Source organism: Macrobrachium rosenbergii, chromosome 59 (assembly GCF_040412425.1).
Source record: "Macrobrachium rosenbergii isolate ZJJX-2024 chromosome 59, ASM4041242v1, whole genome shotgun sequence".
In the NCBI taxonomy this organism is placed as follows: Eukaryota; Metazoa; Arthropoda; class Malacostraca; order Decapoda; family Palaemonidae; genus Macrobrachium; species Macrobrachium rosenbergii.
This window is the reverse complement of record NC_089799.1, coordinates 1,770,701-1,778,890: the sequence shown is the minus strand read 5'-3', so window position 1 is coordinate 1,778,890 and position 8,190 is coordinate 1,770,701. Positions and strand designations below refer to the sequence as shown.

The 8,190-nt window shown below is 31.5% G+C and overlaps 1 protein-coding gene across 2 annotated transcripts in view; it reads right to left on the bottom strand.

The window, feature by feature from the left end:
- The window catches only part of LOC136837462 (endoplasmic reticulum membrane-associated RNA degradation protein-like), a 334,200-nt gene that overhangs the window by 324,327 nt on the left and 1,683 nt on the right, over positions 1–8,190 (bottom strand). The gene's annotated exons all lie outside the window — the stretch shown is intronic.

Below are 8,190 nucleotides of genomic sequence, written 5' to 3'. Positions count from 1 at the left end.
GGAATTTACTAAATGAAGTATTGTTGTTAAACAAAATAAATAAAGTAGATATAAATAATGTAATAGTAACTGAAGAAAATAGTGTAGATGCAGAACATTGTTACTTTGCAGAGATAAAAGATGAAGAAATATGAATGGTAAGCACTGCTGATGATAATAAAATACAATTCATGCTAACTAGACAAATAACTTTGCATCCAAAATGTTTAACAAAAATACATTTAAGGGAAAAGGAAGAGATAGAAGTTAAAGACGTTCTATTATTAAATGAAGAGTTGCCAGAATTGGTCAGGATGGATAATTCCTTAGTCACATGAAGGGTAATACTTGTGAAGTTTATGTCCAAAACTACTCAAATAACAAACTAACACTATATGCAGGCATTGTCTTTTGCAAAGGAATACCTATAAACAAACCGTTACTAACACTGGAAGAAAAAGCATTTTTCTCTGTAACTGGTCAAAGGTCTGAATTAAGCAAAGAGGTGAATAAAACAGATTTCCCAGAAAACAAAAATAAATTAATTCAGGTATTAGGAAAATAAAGAGATGTAATAGCTATAGAAGGAGATAAATTCGATGAAGAAATGTCTAAAGCATAAAATTTTGTTAGATGATAGAACAAAACCATTCTTGATTCCTAATTACAGATTACCAATAAGCCAAAGACCCATATTTGATAATTTGATAGAAGAGATGAAGAAAGATGGGTAGTCATTCCTTCTAAATCTCCATATAATTCCATTACTACTTGTTCCAAAGAAAGATGGAAATTGGAGACTTGTGATAGATTATAGAAAGTTAAATTCCAACGCCAATGCCAGTAATTCAAGATATGTTACTCAATTAGGAGGTGCAAAAATATTTTCATATTTAGATTTACTGAGTGGATACTGGCAAGTACCTTTAGACGAAGAGTCGAAACCATACACAGCCTTCAGCACACATAAAGAACATTTACAATTTGAAGTCATGCCATTTGGACTCACTTCGGCTCCTTCAACGTTTGTTAGATTAATGCTGCAAATACTAGGGGATATAGAAAATGTTGCAGTTTACTTAGATGACGTTATCATTTTTAGTAAAGATTTAGAAAGTCACCTCAAAACTTTAGAAATAGTCCTAGAAAGATTAAGAAGAGCAGGACTAAAAATCAAATTAAAGAAATGTCAATTCTTAATGAAATCCTTGGAATACTTAGGTCATGTAATTAGTGAAGATGGACTGCGAATGCAAGCAGGCAAGATAAAGAATAGTTGAATATCCAGCTCCTTCAAATTTGAAAACATTGAGACGATTCCTAGGAATGGTAGGTTTATAGACCTTTCATTAAGGGTTTGCTACAATAGCCAAACCATTAACAGATTAACAAGAGAAGGATGTCAAATATGAATGGAATAAAGAGCAAGATACAGCCTTCCAAACACTAAAGAGTAAAATGACAAGGGAATCCTGTAGTAGTCATCCAGATTTCTCCAAAGACTTCTACTTAGCTTTGATGCCTCAAATCACAGGGCTAGGGGCTGTATTATTGCAAAATGGACAAAACCAGAATGAGGGCAGTATATTATGCCAGTAGAGTCTTAAATGCAGCAGAGAGAAATTTAGCACAATAGAAAGAGAATGTTTAGCATTATACTGCGGATTAAAGACATTTAGACATAATCCCTAGGACATAAAGTCAATGTACTTACTGATCACAGACCCATTTGTGATTTGTTTTAAGAGAACTTTTACAAAAAACATGAAGTTCAATAGATGGTTCATTAGTGTTGAATTTGCTCCAGAATTCAGATATATCCCAGGGAAATTTAATACACTAGCCGTTGCATTATCCAGATCCCAAGAAGAAACAGAGAAATGCATTACCACTAATACTTTTGTTTTAGGCTGTCAATTAGTAGACTTAGATTTAGAAAGAGTACAAATACAACAAAGGAAAGGATACAGAAATCAGACAGATAACAGGGACAGTTAATGACAGATGAATCTTCAAAACCTGATTTTGTTTTAATCAATGGTTTATTATATAAAAGACCAACAAAGAAGAATGGTTATTCTCGTCTATACATCCCAAAAACACTAATCAGAGAAGTTTTAGAACTAACACACTCATTTATATCTGAGTTAGCAGGACATCCAGGAACCAAAAAAAGACAAGTAGAATCATAACCAGAAACTATTGTTGGACACATTGTAGTGAAGATGCCAAAAACTTTGTACAAAATTGTGTAGCTTGTAATAGAAATAAAGGGTAACGTAAATCCAAAGGCTCCACTTGAAAAATATCCATTGAACTCCAACCGTTCCAGGTCGTGTCAATGGATTTTTAGGTCCATTTCCTACCACTGTTAGAGGGAATAAACAAATATTAGTAGTCTTTTTAGACTATCTAACAAGATATGTAGAGATTGTACCAGTAAGAAATAGAGATGCAATTACAGTATCAGAAGCTCTTAAATCTAGAATTATTACGAGACATTAATGATATGCAAGTTTTTTCTGATAACACAGCTGAATTTACTAGTGAACTTTTTAAGAAAATTATGTGAATTTTATGAGATAAATAAATGTCAAATAACAGCATATAGGTCAAGTTCAAATGGAGCAGAAGAAAGAACAAATCGTAAAATAAAGGATATCCTGAAAACTTTAGTTAAACCTAATACAGAAGACTGATTTAGCTTTAGAAGACGTACAGTTTACTATAAATAATAAAATCAATAATGATCCCATCCTTAGAAATACCATAAATAAAAGAGCAAGGTGGAAAAGCTTCAAAAAATGAAATAGAAGGAAAAAATGAGTAGACAACAACAATAAATTCAAATGAAATAGAAATAACAAAAGAAATAGTAGATGGTGAACTTGGAGAATGGTACAGAAATACAGGAAGCAATAAAAAATCATACACCCATAACTAAATACACCACACTTCCACATCCTATTAGTAGTGATAAGTTGAAATTGATACAATAAACTACAACAACATCCAAAACACAGTACTTATAACAGGGTGGAAACAACATATTATAATGAGAAGATATGTGTCATTACAAGAACAGTTAGTACAAGAAAACTCAAGATTATATCATCAAAATTGGGAAGATCTAATAAAAACACAGAAATACAGTACAACAACCTAAAAACAATTTTGGAACTCCGTTGCAAGACTGATGGGAAGCAAAACTAATACTTCGCCATACATGCACGGGAATGAGAAAATATATGATGACAAAGAGTTCCAGAAATACTGTACTGCACAAGGCCTACTGGCAGGAAATATTCCAGATAACGAGGAGAATAACCAAAATTTTGACAACCAACATGAGACAAAAGTCAATGAATTCATTAAACAACATAGACACACAGAACAAATCTGCATTATGCAGCTGATATTAGCAGACAATGAAGACTGCTCTATTAACAAGGAAAATAGAGTTATGAAATCAAAATAATAATTAAAAATTTGAAAACACAAAGCACCAGGAAGAGTGGAATTAACAAGATCATAATTCAAAATTTACCAGACATTGCATTCGAAAAATTAAGAGAAATATACAACTGGGCCCTCTTTATTGATATTTTACAATTATATTCAAGAATGCAATAATGATTTTGATACCTAAACCAGGAAAGATACTAGTCAGGTAGAGAATTATAGACCAATATCATTACTAGAAATGCCTGGCAAAATATTTAAAAAATAATTAACAACAGATTAGTGTTGTTCTAGAAGGTAATCAGCTACACAGCCAATAATTAATATGGATTTAGAAAGGAAGATGGAAGATTGCAATAGCAACAATACATAAGAGTATTGCACTATCACAAAGAAGAAGGTACCTTTAACCTAGTATGTGAGATATTCTCAAGGCATTTGACAAAGTATGGATACAAGGACTTCCAGTACAAAATATTACATCTCAACCTTCCAGACATTTTTTAAATACTATAAAAGGCTTCATCACAGAGATCGAACAACAGCAATCAAGTTACAAAATTACAATGGAATCCATTCCGTTACTAAAGTGAGTCCCACAAGGATCTGTATTCAGCCCAACACTATTCATATTATATATACATCGGATATGACTTCACACCAGAGTACTGTGCTGATGTCTGCTTTGCAGATGATATAACTCAAATAGTTATACACAGAAACGTACTCGAAGGAGATCAAACTTTTGAAAGACAAGCAAAGCACAAAAAAACAATGAAACCAAATTGAAAGAATAAATCAGTTTGAAAAGAAGTGGAAGATAAAGACAAATCAATCTAAATTCCAACTAGTATCAGTGTCTGCTTACAAACCTGCACACATAATGTTAGGCCAACAACCGATGAATTTTACTAAAAGCACAAGAATACTAGGAATGCAATTCGGACAAAGAGGAATATCAAGACACGTGAGAGAAAGGCTAAGAATAGCAAGAACACAAAATACAAAGCTAAAACACGTTTAGGAATATGAACACAAATATCAAAATCCCATTTCTACAAAAGCCTAATCAGACCAATAATGGAATATCCGCCAATACCCATGTGTTTAGCATCGACTTCCAGTATAAGTGCATTACAAAAATTCCAAAATAAGATACTAAGGTCCGCAGTAAGAAACAATCAAGAAGATGACGATCTGAATATAGAACAACTACACAAAAAATACAAAATAGAACCAATTAATCAAAGATTATACAGACTGGCAACCAACATATGGAAAAAACTAGATCAATACAACAGTGAATTAACAGAAGAATCCGTAGCAGACAGAGAAACCACCCAAACAACACAGACCACAGATGGTGGAGAAAATTATCTTCATATATTCATCGTGATGAACCTCAACCATTATATTATTAAGAAATGCTTTGTGAAAAAGTAATATTTAGAATTTACTATGTAGGTAGCATGCAAAATCATTATGACAATTAACATAAGGTTAAAATGAGGAAATTGGAACTTATTTTTATTTTATTTCATGTTTTAAATATGATTATACTAATAAGAAATAAAATTCAAGATATACAATATATACAATTCACCTGTTATATAATGTAAATTATTATTGTATTATGTTAATATTAGAAAAATTGTACCCTTACCTAAATAAAATTGTGATAAACACACTTGACATTACTCTTACTAATATTTCACTTCTAAACTATTCCCTACCATAGTTAGTTAGCTAACTGCCCTCACTCTTCTTTCACCTATCTTACCTATCAACTAAAAACGAGACAACTTAAATTCATAAATCTTGTGTGAGTAATTTGATATGGCATGTTTTTTAAGTTATATGTTGTGAAAGATGAGATCTATAACACAATTTGTTTGCTATTACTAACTGACATGATGTTATAAAAGATTTAACATTTTTAAACTTTACCTCTGTAGTAATGATGTGACATTTAACTTTAGCTACAACTGTATCTATGGAAAAATACAAAAATTTCCTGATGAACTATAAAGGCTTCAAAACTCTTGTTGTAATTTGTTGTAAATACATCTTTGTCTTGGTTTTGGTTTAACACTTGAATATTAGCAAGAGCATTAGTGCTCTTATACAAGTTATCAAAGTTACATATATACTCCTGTTCTCTTAATATAATACATTCTTGAAATTGTTGGTCTGTAAAGAATGACAAGAACAAAGCGTGTTCTTCTAATGCAAAATGCTTGATTGTTCCCTTTTGAATAATAGGTTTATTATTTTCCATCATGGGAAATGGATACAGTGTGATTAATGTGTTTGTGGTCCTAGTATTGAAAGTTGCGTACAACTAAAATAATCTTATCATAAAGTACTTTCACACTTCTTAAATTGTAATACATAAATACGTCATCCACAAGTGGTCGTAAATGCTTCTCTAGGATACAAAACTTAATTATATCTTCAAGTTCTTTAGGAGTAATTAGTGTTGGGCTCAAGATACCTTTTATAAGCCAGCAAATGGTGGTGTTTAATGTGTTTTCAGAGTTCTGCGGAATTACTTCACTTTCTAGAGCAAACGTGTTTAAGAACTGTTCATTTTCTAACTTATTCAGTTTTCTTGTTACATTTTCATTTACCTTGTTTATGAAACCTTTTAGTTTTCCTTTTCTGTTTGATATGTATTTTGGTTCTGTGAACATATTACTTCATTTATCACTGTTCCTCTTGTTGCGGCCCACTTTTCAAACCGGTCTATTCTTCCTTTTTCGTGTTCCACATTTGATTCAGTGGCAACTCCAAATAATGTGTTCAAAGCAGTTCCAATAAAAGGTAGGAGGGATCTGATCTTGTTTGTACAGTCACTTCTATTTCTGCATTTAGGTTTTCTAATAAGGAAGTAACACTGTTGTTATCCCCCTTTTGCAGAATTGTCCCATTATTCTTTTGAATGTCTTTTAACTTTTTCTCATTACTTAACACTGATGATATGTCAGTCTTTATTATGCCTAAGTCTTTAATCATCTTGACATTCCCATGTCTCTTCAACAATGATCCCTTTCTTATTTCCACTTCTGACGAAATGAGTCCAAACAGGACAATTACAATGATGAGCAGCATTTTCGCATCTGTAAGATTAGACTTTTATCAGATTTTTTGTATATATATATATATATATATATATATATATATATATATATATATATATATACATATATATATATATATATATATATATATATATATATATATATATATACATATACAGTATATATAGGTTTCTCTACATACATTACATTCATAATAATTTTTCCATATACATTATATACGTTTATATATGTATTTAACTCTGTCTGTTGCGCAGATTATACCTTTTGTTTACAACATTATCTCCAGCATTTTCATGTCTTAGGTTTTCTACAACTTCAGTGGACTATGGACCTGTTTTTACTATTTTTATATGATTCCAGTGAACTACTTTTTCCTTTAGATCACTTTCATTGATTACTTCTATATTTTTATTTAATTTTAATAATTTACAGCTCTCTATATAGTCCAGTGAAATTTGGGAGACCCCTTTACATTTGGCCCTTCTAGAGCATGAGATTTGTGCATAAATTTGAATACCTACTATCGTCTGGTTTAATGGTACTTTTTATTATAATATTTGGCAAGGAGTAAGTATGAACTCCTTTTAATTCTTTTCCTGTCTTCATGAATGCCTGTGGCGTCTGGTCTTCCATGCAACATAGTCATCATAATTATAAGTACGTCTGGGTGGCGTTGCATCGTCTAATAATGTGTTAGGCATTTTTTTCTGATAACCACATAGCAAATAATGTGAGGATTCTCCTATCGTCTCATTTATAGTATTATTCAATGTGAACTGTACGTCTTCTATTGCCAAGTCCCAGTCTTTTCATGATATCCTTTATTTTACGATTAGTTCGTTCTACTGCTCCATTAGAACTCGGTTTATAAGCTGTTAATTGACACTCTATTTATTTCATAAAATTCACATATTTTCTTTAAAAAAGATCACTAGTAACCCGCAGCATTGTCCGAAAGAAGAACTTGTGGACATGGAATGTCTTGTGATAATTCTAGATTTAAGAGTTTCTGTTTCTTACTGGTACTATTTCTACATATCTAGTTAAATAGTCTAAGAAGACTAATATTTGTCTATTTCCTCTAATAGTGGTTGGAAATGGACCAAAAAAGTCCATAGTTACTACTTAAAATGGATTTAATTCTGATGGATATTTTTCAAGTGGAACTTTAAGATTTATGTTACCTTATGTTGGTTACAACCATACAGTTTTGTATGTGTTTTTGGCATCTTCACTCAATTTGGCCAAAAATAATTTCACATGATTCTGCTTTGTCTTTGATTCCTGGATGTCCTGCTAACTTATAAGGAGTGTGTTAGTTCTAAAACTTCTCTGATTAAATGTTTTTGGGATGTATAGACGAGAACAACCATTCTTCTCTGTTGGCTTTTTATACAACAATCCATTTATCAATTGACTATCAGGTTTTAAAGATTCATCTGCCATTAACTGTCCAACTATTTGTCTGATTTCTGCATCATTTTCTTGTTGTATTTTCACTCTTTCTAGATCTAAATCTACTACTTGATAACTAAAGCAAAAGGTAATGCATTTTTTCTGTTTTTCTTGAGATCTAGATAATGCATCTGCCAAGGTGTCAAATCTCCTGAATATACCAGAATTTGGGGCAAATTCTAATACACTAATG